Genomic DNA, 22,831 nt, shown 5'->3' with positions numbered 1-22,831 from the left:
GACGATTGGGAAAATTTGCAGTCTGATCTCGTTGAAGCTCGTTGGAATGAGTTGTAATGTGGAAACAAAGAGTTTCCGGAACCATAATCATATAAAATAATTTCTTCGTTTATGCGTTAGGAAAGTGTCCTGCAATTTGTCCCATACATTTTGTTACACCCTGTATTGTTTTGTTTCGCATCCGACAGGAGGCGCCTGGGTCCTGCACCATGCACAGCTGACTGTCTATCGTACTGAAATGCTGCATACAACTTTGTTACAAACCATTACTCTCGTAATGTTTCATTCTTTTCATCGCATGTATTTTTAATATTTTTCGTGGTCACATAGCTCTTTCACTTAATATAAAGGTGTTTTGCTATCACTGTGCAACGGCCTTGCCTCAGTGGATACACCGGTTCCCGTGAGATCACCGAAGTAAAGCGCTGTCGGGCGTGGTCGGCACTTGGATGGGTGACCATCCAGGCCGCCATGCGCTGTTGCCATTTTTCGGGGTGCACTCAGCCTCGTGATGCCAATTGAGGAGCTACTCGACCGAATAGTAGCCGCTTCGGTCAAGAATACCATCATAACGACCGGGAGAGCGGTGTGCTGACCCCACGCCCCTCCTATCCGCATCCTCCACTGAGGATGACACGGCGGTCGGATGGTCCCGGTAGGCCACTCGTGGCCTGAAGACGGAGTGCGGAGTGCTATCACTGTGCTTGAAACATGTCTGTTGCATAGTATCCTCCCATATTTGGACGTATCTGAGGTGGCTGGCTGTTGACATAACCGTCACCTGCACATTAGTTTCTTGCAGTGATTTTTATGAGCATAATACTTGAACCTATTTTTTTTGTTTCCTGAACCACTGAAACAAGTACTCTGAGGGGATAAGCATGCCTGAATTTTTTAATTTCCCTGCGAAATGTATGTGTGGGCCATCAATCATTTTTAAACTTAGGACAACTTTGAATTTCCTGCCATTATTCAACATGCACTAAAGTGTAAGTATGCTGTTTGCATTTTCAAATTTTCCTCTCATTTCAACTTGGTTCACGTGGACTGTGATGTTCGAAAGGTTGTGCGTGAATGCTGTGCCGCCACAAATAAACTATTAGTGGCGGAAATTGGAACCACTAATTTGGATAATTTCCCACATTTTTTAACTCAGGGCTGTGTACTCTGTGTTGGGGTGGCATATCTCAGTCTGCACTTCCTTTCAGACAGTCAAGCAGTGTGAAATCACAGTGCACAGAGACCTGGTGAGATGAGGCAAGTTGCCTATTCATCTGGTGCTAGAGCACATGTAAGATACATATTCATGTGCCATCAGCCTGATGCAGTTGACAATGGCTGGCAGCTCTCCTCAACACAATGCGTGTGGCTCCAGTGTGGTAGCACCAACACGGCAGTTATGAACTTTGTGATGTGTGGAGAAGGGACACTTCCTGCATTTTTTGTTAATTAAACATGCAATTTTTCATATCCTGTCCCAGCAGTGGTGGCAACTGTTTACACATTAAAGATGAGCAAAGCGCAAGAGGACATTAACTTAGGACAGTCAGCTGCAAACTTATGGTGGCAATCGTTTGCACATGTAAGCTGTGTGAGTTTTAAACTTAGAGGCAAGTGGACTCTTAGCACAATTGCAACGTCATAGGAGTGGAGGAAAACCACAAATTTTTGAATTTCCCATCATTTTATACTTAGGATAGGATAGTAAACTTAGAACAGACATGAAATCTGGCAGTGATGCAGGCTGTGGTGAGGTCTGCCACATTAGACTGTGACATTATAGAGCTGGAGAAAACCCACGAAATCTGACAACCATGCAGGCTGTGCTAAGGTCGATCATCTTGGATTGTGACACCATAGGGCTGTGTTGACATGAGCTATCTTGGATTGGCGGGAAATCTGACAATCAATCAGGTTGTGGATTGTGACACCCTATGGCTGTGTTAAGGTTAGCCATCTTGGAAATCATACCGATAGGATATTTGTCCATCTTGGGTTTCCCAGCAATTTACACTTATGACAACTGGATAAGGTCTGTCATCTTGGAATACGCAATTTTGTATGTAGGACAGTCTGGCTGTTTTTGAATTTCTCACCAGTTTTTGAAGAAGGAAAGGAAGGGAGATTAGGGTTTCATGTCCCATTGATGATGAGGTCATTACAGATGAAGCACAAGCTCAGATTGTTTAAAGGTTGGGGAAGAAAATTGATTATGCCCTTTCAAAGGAACCATCCTGGAATTTACCTGGAGTGATTTAGGGAAATTGTGGAAAACTAAATCAGGATGGCTGGATGCAAGTGCAATGTGCTAAACACTGCACCACGTCACTCAGTGTCAAGTTTCGAATTTCCCCCATTTAAGACACAGGGAAGTTGGCCTATGACGTCATAGGGATGGCAGGAAAACTAGCAACAGTGCATGGCGTCATAGGGGTGGAGGGTGAGGGGGGAATCTGACAACAATGCAACCTGTGTTGCAACCCTTATAACTCCATTACTAACGTTAACAATTACTTGTGTACATCAGAAAACAGCATGTTAATGTATTTAGTAGTTGTAGGTATATTTTGGAGATCTTTCTTAGATCTCTGTCACTGAAACATCAGACAGAACATCTCTTCTGTAGGAAACAAAAATTTGACCAACCAGCTTTATATGCATGTGCCAATTACGTCAGAAGCGCATCACATGGAAAACAACTATCATGAATTTGCTCAGCAGTTGTTTACATCGTTTACAAATAAAAAGACTGTTTTTTTGTAACTAAGAATTCCAAAAACATCGTCGGGTGCTTGTTTGTAAATAACTGCTGAAGTACACTACTGGCCATTAAAATTGCTACACCACGAAGATGACGTGCTACAGACGCGAAATTTAGCCGACAGGAAGAAGATGCTGTGATATGCAAATGATTAGCCTTTCAGAGCATTCACACAAGGTTGGCGCCGGTGGCGACATCTACAACGTGCTGACATGAGGAAAGTTTCCAACCGATTTCTCATACACAAACAGCAATTGACCGGAGTTGCTTGGTGAAATGTTGTTGTGATGCCTCGTGTATGGAGGAGAAATGTGTACCATCACGTTTCCGACTTTGATAAAGGTCGGATTGTAGCCTATCGCGATTGCGGTTTATCGTATCGCGACATTGCTGCCCGCGTTGGTCGAGATCCAATGACTGTTAGCAGAATATGGAACCGGTGGGTTCAGGAGGGTAATACGGAACGTCGTGCTGGATCCCAACGGCCTCGTATCACTAGCAGTGGAGATGACAGGCATCTTATCCGCATGGCTGTAACGGATCGTGCAGCCGCGTCTCGATCCCTGAGTCAACAGATGGGGACGTTTGCAAGACAACAACCATCTGCACGAACAGTTCGACGACGTTTGCAGCAGCATGGACTATCAGCTCGGAGACCATGGCTGCGGTTACCCTTGGTGCTGCATCACAGACAGGAGCGCCTGCGATGGTGTACTCAACGACGAACCTGGGTGCACGAATGGCAAAACGTCATTTTTTCCGATGAATCCAGATTCTGTTTACAGCATCATGATGGTCGCTTCCGTGTTTGGCGACAACCCTTCATTCAATCCCTGCGAAACCCTACATTTCAGCAGGATAATGCACGACCGCATGTTGCAGGTCCTGTACGGGCCTTTCTGGATACAGAAAATGTTCGACTGCTGCCCTGGCCAGCACATTCTCCAGATCTCTCACCAATTGAAAACGTCTGGTCAATGGTGGCCGAGCAACTGGCTCGTCACAATACGCCAGTCACTACACTTGATGAACTGTGGTATCGTGTTGAAGCTGCATGGGCAGCTGTACCTGTACACGCCATCCAAGCTCTGTTTGACTCAATGCCCATGCGTATTAAGGCAGTTATTACGGCCTGAGGTGGTTGTTCTGCGTACTGATTTCTCAGGATCTATGCACCCAAATAGCTTGAAAATGTAATCACATGTCAGTTCTAGTATAATATATTTGTCCAATGAATATCCGTTTATCATCTGCATTTCTTCTTGGTGTAGCAATTTTAATGGCTAGTAGTGTAATTTACTAGACAGTTTTAAAATTGTTCCGTGGCGGAGTTATCACGTCTCCAAAGGTGGTTTATTGAAGACTAATTAACAGCAAATTTCACATGCTGAAATGCCCTGGAAATTGACAGGAGGAACTTTAGAATCTAACGAACCGTCGATGATCAGAGCAGTAAAGGCGAAGAACTAGTTCGATTTTAGAAAGACTGGTTCTGACGTTTGGGAAACCACCAAAAAGCTAAATCTGTATAGTTTAACACGCCTTCAGTGCCGTATTCAATGCAACACCTCTCTCGTTTTCCATCTGTATGCTTTGTATCAGTTAAGTAGCGCACGAGCTCTTCCTGATGAAACAGCACGTTACATTATGATTTAGCAGTACTTTCTTGAACTTGAACTTGTATGATGAGATAAATTTTTCTGCAAAAAGACAGATTATTGGATCACAGGTCACCAGTTGAGATAGGGGCTTCCGTATTCGTGCTGTACATGTGACTGACCTCCGTGATAACTCCGAAAAATCTGTCAGCTTCTGTGGAACGATTGTCCTCTTTCCATTATGCAATGCGAACGCCACCAGTCGAATGTGCTACATAAAAAAGTGTTAAGACAGACACTATTTATTTAATTTCTATTACATTTACGGATTATATACGCCAATGTGGACTCCATGGGGAATGTGTACGTAGAGGCGGGTAATGTATTTTTAGAATCATTTGTTCGGACGGGTTTCCGGAACTTTAAAAGTAGCTTTTCACGTAATATACGGAGCCTTACTTGTGGTCTCTTCTACCTAAGTCTGTTCAGTATTTCAGTAATGCTCTCGTGTCGATCAAATGGGCTTGTGAAAAACCGCGTACCTCTTCTTTAAACTTTATCAGTTTCCTTTCTCACTCCACGTTCATAATGGTTCTACACAAGAGGTGTTAAACTGACTGCCGAGCGACTGAACGAATGCTTCCAATCCATTACATGGTCAGTCAGATAACACGAGCGCTTCTTCTTTCTTAGAGAATATACGTCTCCTATGAGTCGTACACGTGAAATGCAGCCTACCATTTACCTTTCCCACTATAATATTCATGTGTTCGTGTCAACTTACATGGCTTTGAGGATCACGCCGAATTACGATACACATACCTTGAAATCAGGCGACCTAGACGTCAATGGTTTAATGTGAGGTTCGTTCGATCCTTACGGCTTGTCTATCTCTGAGGCCATACTTTTGACGCAAATGATACCACCTGAACTGCACCTATTGAAACGAAAAAAAAGGTTTTCTTTTGTTGCTGTGTTGTGTATTTCCATTGCGACGTACATTGGGCAATGAACGAGCGAGCTAGATATCTGCACCACGGAGACTTCTAGTGGCAATCACATGGACCAACAACTTACTGTCGGTGCCCAAGGTAAAATTTTAGTTTCGTTACGTAAGTTACACCTCTGATCTTGCGCCCAGTAGTTTTCCAGATGCGTGCTGTAGGGTTCAGATCGTGGACAAGACATCAACGCGAATCCACTACCATGCTCGTCAAACCAGTGTGTCACGATTCTGGCTTTGTGACACGTGCAGTTATCCACACACTCATCGCCGGCGGGAAAGACATCAAGCATGAAGGGATGCATGCTGCCTGCAATCGTGTTCGCGTAATCCAGAGCTTCCATGTCTTCGATTATTACCACTGGTCTCATGGAAACGCAGATGATTCTCTGCTGTAGCACAATACTGCCACCACTGGCCTGCATCTGATGCGCGGTGCGTGTCTTTTTTTTATTATTATTATTTCAATTTATTGGCGTTCGGGTCGTGTCCATTCCGCCATCTCAGTAAAGATAAAACGATACGATAACGTATTGGAGACGATTTTCTTGTCACGACGATACGAACGTAGAGATAACACAACGCCCAGTCCCTGAGCGGAGAAAATCTCCGACCCGGCCGGGACTCGAACCCGGGACCCTTCCACTAGCAATCTGCACAGTGTATATTTCGAGTAGCCGTTCACCTGGATGACGGTGTATCCGGACATAACCACAGAGCTGACGTTCCAAGATGCTACTCGATGCGAGTGTAAAATGAATGTGCGCAATGGAAAAACTGAATGCGTAAATGAAGATTTGGCCCTATCTGATTACCCCCTGAAGCAGATCTTAGGATCTCTTAATGGTGATATCTCCTTCTTCTTGCTCTTTAACATATAAATTACAACATAAACATAAATGAAAGATTAAGGAAACTAGTAACTATAAAATGATGAATGCTGTTTCTGCTTGTACATTTATTGTAGGTTAAAACCCCTTTATATATTACAAATGTGTATATATCGATGTCCAATGGACATAAAGAGACACAAATGAATTTCCTAACTAATATCAGTGATCAATTGCCCAAATCTGCCCCTTTTCATGGCTACACGATCTAATGTAAATAACGCGAGATGACTGACATCATCTACGTACCAAACACTAGAAGACACTACTTTCAAAGATGTTCTATAGTGGTGTGCAACATCAGTGGAAATAAAACACGTGATCACAGCAGTTTAGCCTTATAGCCCCAATAAGCCGAAGCAATTAGCAATATCACGGTATGTACTGCGTCCGGCACGTCGGAGTAACGGTTCTTGTACACGTCTGTGACGATGGAAGAACTCCTGCCACAAATAAACTCTTTCAAACACTAGGACGGCAGAAGGTGGTCCTCTGACTAGCATACTCTAATACTGTCTTCCCCTCTCTGTGTTCTACAGACGAGAAACTCGAACTCCCAGCCACAAGGACGGAGTTCAGGTAACGTCTCAACGTGAGTATAGGTAGAAGGTGGTCCTCTGACTAGCATGCTCTAATACTGTCTTCCCCTCTCTGTGTTCTACAGACGAGAAACTCGAACTCCCAGCCACAAGGACGGAGTTCAGGTAACGTCTCAACGTGAGTATAGGCAGAAGAAGCACTCTCAATCACTGAACGCTGCGTACTCACCGACGACTCCCTACCTGGAGGCGAAGTCCAGAATCGTATATGTTCGCAGCAGTACAGTGCCCAAGGAGGAGGAGGAGGAGATTAGTGTTTAACGTCCCATCGACAACGAGGTCATTAGAGACGGAGCACAAGCTCGGATTAGGGAAGGATGGGGAAGGAAATCGGCCGTGCCCTTTCGAAGGAACCATCCCGGCATTTGCCTGAAGTGATCTAGGGAAATCACGGAAAACCTAAATCAGGATGGCCGGACGCGGGATTGAACCGTCGTCCTCCCGAATGCGAGTCCAGTGTGCTAACCACTGCGCCACCTCGCTCGGTACAGTGCCCAACTGTTCTAACTATAAAATCTCCTGAGAGCAAAGACAGCAAGTCCATCTATACTCCATACCAACGAAAGCTGATACTCAGCGACCGTCAAACCCGGGCGCTCAAAACGAAAGACCTCTTCTCTCCACCGCTGGCTTCCCGGCAAAGCTCGGCTCCCCTCCCTCGTAACTCAGAAGGCGAATCATATTCTCGAAGCCACGGAATATTCTCCTTCTCTACAGATTCTTCCGAACGCCGACCAACCATATTTTAGTCTTTTGTCGTCCAGTGCGGAAAGTCTGCGAGGAAATATCTACTCTAATACAACAGTAAGCTTCTCAGAGTAAAAATCCTCGGAAATAAGCCAGTCTGCGATTTCCGAGGTAACGTTTCCTCGTTCCTCTCTGCTGCATCCAAGATTTTCAGAGTTTCCGAACTATTATCCGGTTATCCTTCTGGCCCCCACTCCCACACGGGCCGGCCGCCGCTGTATTGTGCTTCCGCGCTCAGGTACCCACACCGACCGTCTTGGCACTTCCTGTGTGAAGCAGAACCAACATAGCTGTGCGGGCTTTTCCACCCAGGGCTTGAGTTACGCCTGCCGTTTCATTTCCATTGTCGTTCCAACCTCTACTAGTATAGGCAATCATTCATTACGCCGTTTTGATAATAAAGACACTCCGTCACCTTTCATGCAAGAAGCGTTAACAATTATTTACGAGGTGTATGTGACAATGTCAGTCTTCTTTAAATATTCATGTATACGATGTACACCCTACCAAATGATACCTAATTCCGGTTGCAAATCACGGCAAAATGTTCAAATGTGTGTGAAATCTTATGGGACTTAACTGCTTAGGTCATCAGTCCCTAAGCTTACACACTACTTAACTTAAATTATCCTAAGCACAAACACACACAGCCACGCCCGAGGGAGGACTCGAACCTCCACCGGGACCAGCCGCACAGTCCATGACTGCAGCGCCAAATCACGGCAAAGTATGTAGATGAGTGCTTGTAGGGTGCGAAATTATAGCCACCTTACAACATAACAAGAAACGTTCATTCCTCGAGGTAACATATCTCTGTTGAACCATGGTCAAATCTCAATGATCCCTTGCCCACTGCAGTCGTAACTGACAATGTCCTTGGGACAACAGGCCACACATAGGGGTCGTCTACTGTGGAGTTGCATGTTCAACAATGTCTACCTAACGGTGTGCTCTGAAAGGCTTTTGCATGCACCAGCATTATACTCTGTCGTCAGGTGTGCGACAGATCGCCGGCTACCCTGCTTTACAGTGCGGGTACCTGCAACACCACATTCTGTGATGAAATGCAGGCGCCTTGCCTACTTGTGGTTTCACCGCCCTTCAACCACGTTCCACTGATGTTCACGACAGTGGCATGCGAATAGCCGCCCAGCTTGGCCGTTCCGGTATGCTTATGCCCAGGAGGCGGGCTATGGCAATCTGCCCTTTGTCAAAGCTGATTCCCCTACTTGTGACCTGATTGACGCTAGAATGACTCCCCATTCGTCTCTAATCCGCCTATGCACTTCCTGAACAAAAGTATCTGGACACCTATTAGTGGATTTAATATGGAGTGTGTCCACCCACTGCCCTTATTAACTGCTTGAACTCTGCTCAGGACACTTTCAAAGAGGTGCGCGAATATCTGTGGAGGAATGGAAGTCAACTTGTATCCAAAAGCTGAAACCAGAGAACGTCGTGATGCTGGACGCTAGGGTTCCTGAGAGAAGTCGACGGTATAACTCGTCCTAAAGTCCTTCCATTGGTTTCAGGTCGGAACTCAAGACATGAATGTTGCTGTCCACAAACCAGGGGCCCACAGATGCTGCTTTATGACAGGGTGCATTGTGATTCCGATACGAACAATCATTGTCTCAGAACTGTTCCTCTACTGCCGTCTGCAATGCTGTAAAATGTGTTCGCATCGCTCCGCGTTTAGCGTTTTCTTAAGTGAAGTAAGTGGTGCACAACCTAACCACTAAGAACGCCACCATACTGTAACACCATCTCCGCAGTACTTCAATGTTGGCACTGTACATGATGGCAGGTAACGTTCTCCAGGCATTCGCCAAACCCAAACGGTTCCATCGGACTGCCAAGGGTACAGCGTAAGTCTTCACACCAAATCACTCGTTTCCAGGCATACACTGTCCAGTGGCGTCGCTTAGCGCTGACTACAGAAATATGTGGCTTGTGAGGAGCTATTCGACAACTGTACACAGTCACTGTGTTAGCTGGACTGCTGGTAGTTCTCTCGAACTCTCGAACGATTCCTTCCACTGATTCCATGCCAATTTTTACAACCAGCTTCTGCAAAGCTCGACGGTCGCTTTCGGTCAGTACACGAGGCCTGCTCTTGGTTTAGCTGAAGTTGTTCCTTTGCGTTTCAACTTCAAAATCACATTAGTCGACTTAGGAAGATTTTCTAAATCAAACAAATAATTTTGCACCATGTCCAGGCATGACTTTCCTGTCACAGTTTCCTCCGCAAAAAAGAACAGAAACGTCACAAAACACATTCAGTTTCGGTGAGTCTCTTTCATGTTCGACGGCGATGTCAGGATTTTGTGACCCCCAAATTCTTACATTATGGCGGCTTAATTTAGCAGATAGATGAAAATGCTCATTCGTTGGAAAAAATCAGTCGTAGGGAAAAAGTGTCCTCTGCCATACCCTGGAGAACTGAAATGCAGAATTCGTACGTTCTGTTACGGTCACCGAGCGAGGTGGCGCAGTGGTTAGCACACTCGACTCGCATTCGGGAGGACGACGGTTCAATCCCGTCTCCGGCCATCCTGATTTAGGTTTTTCGTGATTTCCCTAAATCGCTTCAGGCAAATGCCGGGATGGTTCCTTTGAAAGGGCACGGCCGATTTCCTTCCCCATCCTTCCCTCACCCGAGCTTGCGCTCCGTCTCTAATGACCTCGTTGTCGACGGGACTTTAAACACTAATATTCTCCTCCTCCTCCTCCTCCTCCTCTGTTACGGTCGCCGGGACGTAGTTGGTGCAGTAACTGAAACTTGTAAGGCTTTATATACAGGCGTCGTTTCGGAATACACCACACCGTCATTTGAAGAAGTAGAAGTTCCTCGGCTGACCGTCTTATAGAGTTCCGAGAGCTCCGTGTGAGTGCATCTCGGATAATTCGACATTTTCATGAGACGTGCCCGTCCGACCAGTCCTCTTCTCTTTGCATATGCAACAGACTTCCAAGAATTTTGCATGTCAGTCAAAAATCTACTTGTGCAGAGGCAGCTTCTTGCTGGATCGCGGAACGCAGGTTGCACTTCAACAATGGATTGACTTCGCGCAAATTTCGACACACAAAATGATTTCTCTTGTGATGAAGCAGCCGTGGTGCTACAAACCAACAGCGCAGCTGTATCTAAACTTTGACCCTTCCTCTATCCAGAGTCATGCGCAATGTGTTTCTATCCTCTATAGCTTGTCAGTAATAAACAATTGGAAACCTGTCCTTTCTTTTTAAATCAACTGTTATACGAAAGTCAACTGGGCATTCGTGAGAAATGCAATCTAAATGTGGTGCCAATATAGCAGAGCACTTTGTATAAAACCGAGTGGAGATTCTATCCGGGACGCATGTGAATGACAAGAAACACTTTGCTATGGAATTACATATTACAGACGCTCAATGACATTTAATATCAGTTACAAAGACAAAAATCTAAAATACATCTTTCATAAAGTTGTAGAAACTTTTCCTTAATTTGTCTGCCATGTTGGAATGCAAGTTGCATTATCAAACGAGGTGGTCCTTTGCTTTTGCTGCTGCTAGCGTCCGACACTTGTTTGCCTTGGACGCCTCTACAATCCCGATAAGCTTCACTAAACGGACCTGGTTTAAGCTATGGCAGAACATAAATTTTTGACGGCATATGTATTTTCGTTTCTACTGCATTATACCCTTGTGCCTATGACACATCATCTTGTGTACATGTCCGGAAATTTTTAAAGACAAACTCAGAATATGAAAATTCTAAAGCGAAAATAGTAATAATAATAATAATAATTCAGAATAAGAATATACTTTTATAGTAGGTGCAGGGAATGGAGGAATTATCAGTCATGAACTTTGCATGGAATAATTTCAAAACGATGGAAAACCCAAATAAGAATGACTGGATCAGTACCATGACAAAAAAATCAAGTAGACCTACAGCACCAATAACTATGTAAACTTTAATATCCTACTTTCTAACTAATTTCAGGTGTGTGGAAGTTGTCACGGACTTCTGAGCCATGCAGTTCTGATTGGCACTATGCATGCCTATATTACGAGTATAGTACAATTAGGAGAAAAATCTACTTCTTTGCTTACGGATTATCGACGTTACATAATTGCAATAATGTGACTGTTCTAAATGCAAGTGACGTTCTAAAGATCTTCATGTAAACAAAAGTTCTTAGTGGGTTAAAGTAGTTACTTTCTGCTCTGAAAGAAACAGCATAATTTAATATTTTAGCAGTAGTTGGTAGGTAAAATGAGTTTCGCAGTCAGCAGTAAGCAGAAGATTGTTGATCAGTCTCTTCGCACTTAATGCAGACGTATCAATTTGTCAGAATACACTACAACACATTGTATTCATCTTATTAATAAATGCTTTCTTTAATGGAGGCAAGTTACTGGTAGAGCAGAGAAAAGAATTTTTTTTTTTAAACCGGCATCGTTACTGTATGTGTGGTCCGGTAGCAAGGAGGGTTAGTGTTAGGCAAAAGTGCCAAAAGTCCAGAGTTCAACCCTCGACCGGTCCAAAAATATTTTGTTTCACATACCGCGCCTTTCACGTCTGGGAGTGATTTGTTAACGAACAAAATTGCAAACTGTATCTTTACTCAGAATCCACGTGCACCGTAGACCCCTTCTTTAACTGATGGTTCAGAGGTCGAAGGAAGGAAAGGGTACATCATCTCGAATATGACCATGCCTAATAAAGCGTTATAGTATTCAAATCAGTGTTCAATTTGACGACAGCTTTACGTTACTCAGTAACGTACCTCTAGTGTCAGCTTCACCTAGGACATAATTTTGTTCACTCGCCTTTTTTAAGTACTCGTTTTGTGTATGCTTCGTTTAAATGGATAAACTGGAATACCGTCTTGTCATAAAAAACTTAAGTTTCGACGGTCTACCACCAAAAAGATATTCGTTCAAAGTTCATTAAGGTTTACGAAAAGACTGTTCCTCCAGTTTCACTGGTTAAGAGATGGCAACTGAATTCAAAGTTTTCCATGGCTCTTTTGAAGATGATCCATCAGAAGAAACTTTGCAAACCTTACGCACACATGAATAGCGAGGAACTGCGTAACATGGTATTAATTGCCGGCCGGTGTGGCCGAGCGGTTCTAGTCACTTCAGTCTGGAACCGCACGACCGCTACGGTCGCAGGTTCGAATCCTGCCTCGGGTATGGATGTGTGTAATGTCCTTAGGTTAGTTAGGTTTACGTAGTTCTAAGTTCTAGGGGACTGATGACCTCAGATGTTAAGTCCCGTAGTGCTCAGAGCCATTTGAACCATGGTATTAATCGATCGGAAATTAACGACTGTCACCACAGTCATTCAAGAAAGGGTACGGTAGATTTTACATGACGAATTACCTATGAGAAAGCCTATTACTAAACAGGTGCTGTAACTACTGATTGCTGACTAAGTGCAAATACGAACAAAAACTTCTGAACGTTTTTAAAAGAGGCCGACTGATTGTGTACACCGATGTTTGAATTATTTGATGGCACGTGTGGCTGTAGCTCTTTCCTTACTTGTGTACTTTCGGTCTTAGGCCTCTTTCAAATATCCCACGCCCGGGTTCCCGGGTTCGATTCCCGGCGGGGTCGGGGATTTTCTCTGCCTCGTGATGACTGGGTGTTGTGTGACGTCCTTAGGTTAGTTAGGTTTAAGTAGTTCTAAGTTCTAGGGGACTGATGACCATAGATGTTAAGTCCCATAGTGCTCAGAGCCAGAGCCTCTTTCAAATATCCTATTAAACGGGAACAACAGAAAGTCCGTGAATTCAAGTCGGTTAAAAGTTAAACAAAGTAACAAATAAGATGATAAAATGTGCTAGGATGAATAGAACTTACCGCTTAAAAATTCAGGGATGCCTTAGTAGTCTCTGCACATGTTATATTTGGACGGCGTCCACTATAAATGCAAAGGCGCTAAGTGCAAATGTTGTCGTTGTCATAAAAAAATGGTTCAAATGGCTCTGAGCACTATGGGACTTAACAGCTGTGGTCATCAGTCCCCTAGAACTTAGAACTACTTAAACCTAACTAACCTAAGGACATCACACACATCCATGCCCGAGGCAGGATTCGAACCTGCGACCGTAGCGGTCTTGCGGTTCCAGACTGCAGCGCCTTTAACCGCACGGCCACTTCGGCCGGCTAAAACCAGTATCACTAGCACCGATATTAAGGGCTCACGACACACATTTAAAATTACATGTATTTCCACGTACAATCAAACTCAGCTTAGACGTTATGATGGGAAAGCTTATACTAAACTACACAGCAGACATACAGAGGTGATGTACTCAACATGCAGAGATGATGCACATATGTGTCACGATAATTCTATATCTATCGAAAGGAAGATTAGAAGTTAAAGTCCTGTCGACGACGAGGTCGTTAGGGACAGAACACAAGTTCCGATAAGGAAAATATTAGGAAGCAAACCGACGGTATTCTTATCACAGGAACCATCGCAGCATTTACCTTAAGTGGTTTCGGAAACTCTCGGATAACGTAAACTGGATGGTCGGACGGGGATTTGAGCCGTCGTCCTAAGTGCAAGCCCATGGTGCTAACGACAGCGCCCCTTCGCTCGGTCCATCCTGTGTCCTTCATGCAGAGTTAGTCAGGATGATAACTGAAAAGCGCTAGTTTGCTTTTGTTTTACAGTATTACTTTTATTGTGTTAAACGGTTTTCAGCTTACAAGTCCATCTTCAGATATTTACTGATTACTGTCGCCAAAGAAAATACAATGTTTGTAAACGACATTCGAAAAGAAGTTACAAATCTAGATTCAAGCAGAAGCGTACAGTAAATAACATCTTTGGCAGTGTGGTGGTAAACACTGTCAAAGATGTTATTTACTGTACGTTTCTGCTTCAGTCTAGATGGGTAACTTCTTTTCCAGTGTCGTTTACAAACGTCGTATCTTCTTTGGCGACAGTATTCAGTAAATGTCTGAAGATGGCCTTGTAAGCCGAAAACCGGCTCATACAATAAAAGTAATACCGTAGAACAAAAGCAAACTAGCGCCTTTCATTTATTACAATGTTGTTCTACCAAGAACCAAACGGAAGATTTGGTTAGTCATGATAATTAAAAATGAAGACCGAAATTACACAACAGTAAACAAAGAAATAAATGGCAGCTGCAGGCGGTATCAAGCCATTCAAACGATTAGTTGCAGCTGCAGATCCAAGCTCAACGATCACGTGTATATCGATTTTACTGTAGCTGAAACGTGTGTCAGTCATTTCATGCCAGAAAACAAGATGGTATCAGAGCTGTGGGTGAAGGCGTGTCGTTTAGCATCATTGTAGGTGATGTCGATTACATCTGCTGGAAACGTTGTGGCAGATGTTTTCCGTCAGTGTCGACAAGCAACTTTGTAGCTTTTATGTAACGGAACGCCATGTTTGTAGCAGTTGTATTGCTGTCGCTGTGTCAGACCGTAGTGTGGGACGATGGTTATTGTAATACGTTGGTGCTTAAGTTCGTAGCGTTTTTCCATAAGATTAATAAACACAACAGATACACATAACAGAGACTTTAGTCATCAATGGTTTATTCTCATTCAATATTTACAAGTCTGCCAACGCCGGGGCAAGAATAAATTCTGCGACTATGGAAATCACGTTGTTTTGAGGCGAAGAAATCGTCGAGCCATGTTAGGAGCGCATTTTATCCGGAAAGGAAGTTCCTTGAAGATCGTTCGATAGAGTGCGGAAAAGGTGAAAATCTGAGGGCGCAAGGTCCGCAGCTCGCGCTCTAGTGACGCCGGCACGGTAGCTCAGCGTGTTCGGCCAGAGGGCTGCTCGCCCTCTGTAATAAAAAACTGAGTAAAGGAATCAACGATCAACTTGAACGGATGTCTTGTGACGTCCGCCAAGACCAAACGTGACGAACAATATCGAACAAAATGAAAAAAAATGAAATAAAAAAGAAAAAAAGTGGCTAGCGTTGCTGCTTCGGGATTACGGGGTCCCAGATTCGATTCTCGGCCGGGTTGGGGATCTTTCTCTAACCGGAGACCGGGTGTTCGTGTTGTCCTCATCATTTCATCATCATCATTCGTGACTGTGGCTGGTTAGGCTGTGTAAAAATTGGGACTTTGTACGGGCGCCGATGGCCGCGCAGTTGAGCGCCCATAAACCAAACATCGTCATCAACATAGGGGCGCAAGATCAGGTGAATGAGGTGGGTGCGGCATGACTTCCCTCCCCAACTCCTGTGCAGTTTTTTTTGTCAGTCTAGCAGAATGCGGACGCGTGTTATCACGCAGTACCATCATTTCACGGAATCTTACTGGCCGTTATCCTTGGATTGTGTCTACAAGACGTTTCAATTGTTGACAGTAAATGTCAGCAGCAATGGTTGCACCTCGAGGAAGCAATTCTTAGTACAGCACACCATAGATGTTCCTTCAGACGCATAATATTATCTCTTGTGGATGCGCGCAGGTATTTGTACAGGGAGATGCTACTTTGTTTGGGCTCAACCATTCTTTTATTTTCATTATGTTGGCAGAAAAACAAAATTTCTCGTTAGCAGTAACGATACTGGGTAGGATTAGTCGGTGTTGTTCACGAGCCAATTGACGAGGAGAAAGCAGAGAGGAACGTATGGCCGGCCACTCGCTGATTTTTGTGATTTTGGTTTAGAGCATGCGGTACCCACACACCAGATTTTTGAACCTTCCTCATTGCATGAAAATGATGGACAATGATGTAATGATCACAGTACATCACAGCTGCCAGTTCTCGAGTACAGTGACGTGGATCATCGTGGCTTAATGCGTTTAAACGATCCTCATCAAATCCCGAAGATCTTCCTGAACGCGTAGTGTCTCTAATGTCAAAACGATCCTTCTAAAACGAGAAAACCATTTTCTGGCCGTGCTCTCTCCAATGGCATTATCCCCTCACATGGCGTAAATGTTTCTCTCTGCCTCCGCTGCTGTTACCCCTCTACTGAACTCAGCAGGAGAATATGTCTTAAATGTTCCGATTTCTGCACTTTGCACTCCATTTTCTACCGTTCACAGCTCTACTCACTATCTCCAGATGACAAAATTAGAATACGTAAACTCGAACCGCAACAGTGAACTACAAATAAAAAACGACAATCGATAAATAAACCCATAGCAACCGGAATACACATATGAAAAACAAAAATGCTACGAACCTATGCACCAACCTAATATTACACTTGTGAATTCGGTAATGCTTCGCTATTGCTAAATATGCATGGGAATTAGGGATACATCCGAGACTCCTTCCCCCACTCCTTCTCCTCTCTTTGTCCAGTTCCTCCTCCTCCCCCCCTCGCTGTGCATCACCCCCTCCCCTCTATATCTATGCGTCTCCTTCTGCCTCCGTCTATCTCTATTTCCTCCCCTCCTCTCCCCCCCCCCCCCCCTCTGTCCTCTTAATTCACTCTCTCACCTTCAGCCTTGTTAATTGCTACTGCAAACGAAACTTATTGGGAAATGAAGGAACATAAAACGACACGGTAAATCGGTTAGGACAGTAGGTATATGGGGTATGAGGTATACCTTTCTAGCTGCTGGATCTATGGGGACAGGAGCTTCAATGGCAGTATTTCGCATAGTTTTAATCTGCGAAAAGTTAGGATTGCAAAGTTTCGGACGATTCAGATTCCGTAGTAGTGTTCTAATGATAGGTCGGCAAGCCACAACTACAACTCCTTTGTTTTCTCTGAGAAAGAAAACAAAGCAGCCCATTCCTTCGCATACAATCTTTATTTACAATTATATTTAAGGAGGAAGAATACATACGGAAGATATAATGGTTTTAAATACCCGTATGTCGTAGTTAAGACTGATTGCGAGAAAGAAAACGATACCGCACATTCTTACAGCACGGGACAGCAGTTTTTTTCTCGCAGCTGCTTTACACAGAATCCTGTAAATCGTTGTTTAAACAAATATAAAGCCTGTGTAAGTCTAAATGTTAACTAGCGTAGGGTGTAAAAATTTGAAGTAATTCGGTCAAGAACTTTTCGAGAATTTTGGTAGCAAAATTTCCTCTTTATATATTACATACATTAAAAAAACATATAGCCTATGTCCGTCCGAATGTTCATTAGAGTATCATGTAAAAATTCGAAGTAAATCAGCCGAGTACTTTTCGAGATTTTTTGTAACAACGTTAAACAACGAATTGTCTCATTAAATATTCATTTATATGTCTATATAACTATATAAAGACAATTTGTTGTTTAACGTTGTTACAAAAAAAAAAAAAACCTAACCGAGAGCTTCACAAGTACTGTAAAAGTATCACAGATGTAGCTAGGAAAAGACGTCTAGCATTTTATGGGCAAGTTTACAGGATGCACCATGACAGACTGACTAATCAGCGTCTCTGTTACTGTCAAAAGAGGAAGACGAAGTCACCATGGTTGATGGAAGTGGAGAAAGATCTTCAAGAACTGGGAATAAAAAAGGAAACTTGAAGGATCGGACAATACTCAGGAAGAAGCTTAGACAAAAGAGGTTCCAGGACAGACTACCAAGAAAGAAGACTGGTGCCCTCTGGACACAGGAGAAGAAGGAACAACACAGCCAGAGGATGCGTAACTACTGGGCAAACGTCAAAGCCCACTCCAAACGCAACAGTTGAATGTCGTGGTCCTTAGTTGGCCTATACGAAATAATAATAAGAAGAATATTTTATGAAAATTCATGAATTCAGTAGAATGACTTCAAAGAGATAACCTGATGAAGTGGTGAATTAATATTTATAGTGACTATCTGATCTGTTGCCATAACCGCTTCTTCGTCTCGTATCTCCAGAGAAATAACGGCTTACCTGAAGATCTGTCTCCCTGACCGTGGCAGCACCGTAGATGTAACCTACAGTAGCTGTTTCAGGCAAAAATTATGTAGAATAAGGGACAGAGGGAAAGCCACAAACATGTAACAGAAAGGCAGAAAGTCATTAAACACAATAGCATGCGAGGCATTCTTTACAAAATGGGATGGCGTCAATCCACAATTTCAGATTTTCTGTCGCATCACAGCCCTTCAAGGGAATAAGAATTTCTGAGAGAAGTTCGTCAAAGATAAATAAAATGTTCTTCCAGCCCCTAGGCAGTTCTAAATAGTAAAAAAGTGGGAGATACTCGTGATAATGGCAGAAACGAGCTTCCAATGCAAAGGGCGGCAGCTGTTAACTCACACAGGACTGGCATTTGATGCGCAGTCAGCTTCCAGAACAGACTGCATGCGCTCCTCATTTTGGCAGTTGCGGTGCTCGTCGGTGTCCTCTCGCGTTGTGACCAGATTCGTACCGATATAATTCTAAACACGACTGACCGCAAAATAATGGTGGTCAGTACATGCTAAGCAAAAAAGGCGGCAAGTTGGGCGGTAATTCTAACAGTGATCTAAAAGTAAATCTGCACCAACGAGAACGTGCATCAGAGTGGAGCTGGAGAGCATGTCTCCAACAGTTTTATTGTCTCGGTGGAACGTCTCCACCAATAAAAAAATATTTCCTGCAGCCAACTTTACTGGGGAGGCTGTGCTGACTCATACTGCGGCGTTTTAGGCGGTACGGTGGGGGCGTCTCCCTGGCTCTTAACTTGGCCATTCTGAAATGGCATCAATCCGACACCACCGAGAAAAAAGGTCTTCCGCCATGGCATCGTAGCTATAAAGCCAATTTAAACTAAACGGGTCTTTTTTTCAACGATTCACACCATCTTGGGACTTTCTTAAACAATATTTCTGGCGGTGTTAAAATTATTTTGACGTCACAATGCGATGCTCCTGCAGCTCATCAGTATATAAGTAGATCAAGAATACGGAGAAAAATTGATATCATAGTGGAAATTTGCAAATTAAGTTTCTCATCTTACTAAATATGCGCGCAATGGACACGTGATTGTGGTCATCAGATTTATAATTCCCTCTCTTGTATGAATCAGTATTTGATGTTACATTAACTGACTACTTCGGTGCTCTTTCATTTGTAAGCACTGGTCGAAACGGCCGCTAAGACATCTCTACGGGCGTGTGAAACACCGACGAAAAGTCCAGTTTTACGACTTGCACGGCTGTAGCTTACTCACTTCCAAGGAAGAAAGGAAAGAAAACGAGGTTTAATGTTGATTACGACGTCATCAAAGATGGAGCGCAGGGGAAGAAAATAGGCCGCGTCCCTTTAAAAAGAACCACCCCACCATCCATCTTAATCGATTTAGGGAAACGCATGTAAACACCTAGGTGGCTTGCAGGCATTTCAGACCCACTCCTCCCAAATATGTGTCATCTTGCTCAGTCCTAATGTTGTTTCCTTCCACTCCACACGCCACACTAAGACAGAAGCGAATATCTACCGAACGTTCTCTTGATACCGGCGCTGGCTCAGTCGCATGTCAGAGAGTTGCGAGGGGCTTTCAATAAGTAACGCAACCCGTTTTTTTCTGTGAGGAGATTGGTTTTTTATTCAGGATTCCAATAGACCATATTAATCCCCACCCTTCTGCCTACAAAACCCTATTTTTCAACATAAGCTCCGTTCAGTACGACGACCTTACGGTGCCGTGCTGTGAGGCCCTGTATGCCCGGATGGTACCACACCACTGGTCGACGTCGGAGCCAACGTCTTGTTGGACGAGTGTGTCGGCACTACCAACACAGAATGTGAGTTGTCGATCACCTGGAATGGGAGTGCCCGCAAATCCCAGCTGTGTGCGGCCAGCCGGCACGGGGGCAATCGGACAGGTTTGCTCGACCTTGTTGCAATGATGACAGACGCCTCGCCCAAGGACTCACAGCGCTTCTGTCCACTGCCATGGCCCTTAGATATTCTGCAAGCGCCGGCCTGTGTGGCCGAGCGGTTCTAGGCGCGTCAGTCTGGAACCGCGCGACCGCTACGGTCGCCTCGGGCATGGATGTGTGTGATGTCCTTAGGTTAGTTAGGTTTAAGTAGTTCTAAGTTCTAGGGGAGTGATGACCTCAGATGTTAAGTCCCATATAGCTAAGAGCCATTTGAACCATTTTTGAACCATATTCTGCAAGCGCCTATGAATATCCGCGACGCTCTTGTTTTCCGCCAAAAGATCTCCATGACAGCTCTCTGCTTGGAACACATCTGCGTTACAGACGCCATTTTAAAGGCTATGTACAGCGCCGGCACCTATCGGAACTTCATGAAACAATAAGGGGCGGAAACGAGAATATTCCACGATGCCCCACAACAAATGTCGCATATTTTCAACCGAAACTAACCGAGAAAAATGTGTTGCATTACTTATTGAACGCCGCCTCGCACCATTCTCTTTGAACGATACTGTTAAGTTATAAATAATTATTCCGTTTCATTCCGCCGAAATATATGTTCTAGATGATTTCGCAGGCTTTCTTAGTATATTTTCAACCGCGTAAAAAATGTAACGCCACACATGAAACAAATAACTTATACACCATTCATTTTTATGTAGACTATAGTTGAACGATCCATTCGTAGCTGATGGTTGCTGAGCAATGACGGCGACAGTGTATGTCACTGGTTAATACGCCACAATTTCCTTTAGCCACAGTTAGGAGTGTCATTACGTCAATGGTTATTAATAATGAGAGTTTTAAAGTCCAGTGGTATACACTGAAGAGCCAAAGGAACTTTTCCACTTGCCTAATATCGTGTAGGCCCCCGCGAGCACGCAGAAGTGCCGGAACACGATGTGGCACGGACTCGAATAATCTCTGAAGTAGTGCAGCAGGGAACTGATGCCATGAATCCTGCAGGGCTGTCCATAAATCCGTAAGGGTACGAGGGGGTGGAGATCACTTCGGAACAGCATGTTGCAAGGCATCCTAGATATGCCCAATAATGTTAATATCTGGGAAGTTTGGTGGAGAGCGGACGTGTTTAAACTCAGAAGAGCGTTTCTGGAGCCACTCTGAAGCAATTCTGGATGTGTGGGATGTCGCATTGACCTGTTGGAATTGCACAAGTCCGTCGGAATGCATAATGGACATGAATGGATGCACGTGATCAGACAGCATGCTTACGCACGTGTCACCTGTCAGAGTCGTATCTAGAGGTATCAGGGGTCCCATATCACTCCAACTGCACACGTCCCAAACCATTGCAGAGCCTCCACCAGCTTGAACAGTCCCTTGGTGACATAAAGGGTCCATGGATTCATGAGGTTGTTTCCCTACCCCTACCCGTCCATCCACTCGATACAATTTGAAATGAGACTCGTCCGACCAGGCAACATGTTTCCAGTCATCAACAGACCATTGTCGGTCTTGGTGGGCCCAGGAGAGGCGTAAAGCTTTGTGTTGTGCAGTCATCAAGAGTGCACGAGTGGGCCTTCGACTCCGAAAGCCCATATCGATGACGTTCCGTTGAATGGTCCACACGCTGACACTTCTTGATGACCCAGCATTGAAATCTGCATCAATTTGCGGAAGGGTTGCACTTCTGTCACGTTGAAGGATTCTCTTCAGTCGTCGTTGGTCCCATTCTTGCAGGATCTTTTTCCGGCCGCAGCGATGTCGGAGATTTGATGTTTTACCGTATTCCTGATAGTCATGGTATACTCGTGAAATGGTCATACAGGAAATCCCCAATTCATCGCTACCTCGGAGATGCTGTATTCCATCGCTCATACAACGACTACAATACATCGTTCAAATCTTGATAACTTGCCATTGTAGCAGCAGTAACCGATCTAACAACTGCGCCAGACACTTGTCTTATATAGGCGTTGCCGACCGCAGCGCCGTATTCTGCCTGTTTACATATGTCTGTGTTTGAATACGCATGCCTACACCATTTTCTTTGGCGCTTCAGTGTGCAAGGAATGGGCGTAGCACTTCCTGGATAGGACAATAATTGTGGAAATAATAGACCACATCCTTCTTCAAGGCGTTGTAGGTATCACTTGGACAAACACGCTACATTTGTAATGCTCACAGAAATTTGCAAAGTAATAAATCTACATGCAACTTCTAACTTATTTTTATAAGCTGACACTTCACTAACAACTTTGACTGTACTAAGAACATCAGTTTCTGTGAAACACTAATCTTCTGGATTCTAAAGGATAAAAAAATTTAAAGATCTACCCAGATAAAGAGGGTGCATCAATCTGGACATCTCTCTCCATGGGAAAAACTGTCCTTCATTCATACAGCTTCGTAACGTTCTTTGAAGACGGCATTACCAAACGATACTT

General features: G+C 44.2%; 1 protein-coding gene and 1 pseudogene across 3 annotated transcripts in view; one reads left to right on the top strand and one right to left on the bottom strand.

Annotated features, from left to right (window-relative positions):
* LOC124555577 (linear gramicidin synthase subunit D-like) overlaps positions 1–22,831 on the bottom strand; it is a 417,445-nt gene that overhangs the window by 198,790 nt on the left and 195,824 nt on the right. The window lies entirely within an intron of this gene.
* On the top strand, positions 368–485 carry LOC124557522 (annotated as a pseudogene).

This window comes from Schistocerca americana, chromosome X (assembly GCF_021461395.2).
Source record: "Schistocerca americana isolate TAMUIC-IGC-003095 chromosome X, iqSchAmer2.1, whole genome shotgun sequence".
Taxonomy (NCBI): Eukaryota; Metazoa; Arthropoda; class Insecta; order Orthoptera; family Acrididae; genus Schistocerca; species Schistocerca americana.
Note: the sequence above shows the minus strand (reverse complement) of the source record. Positions and strands in the feature narration are given on the sequence as shown.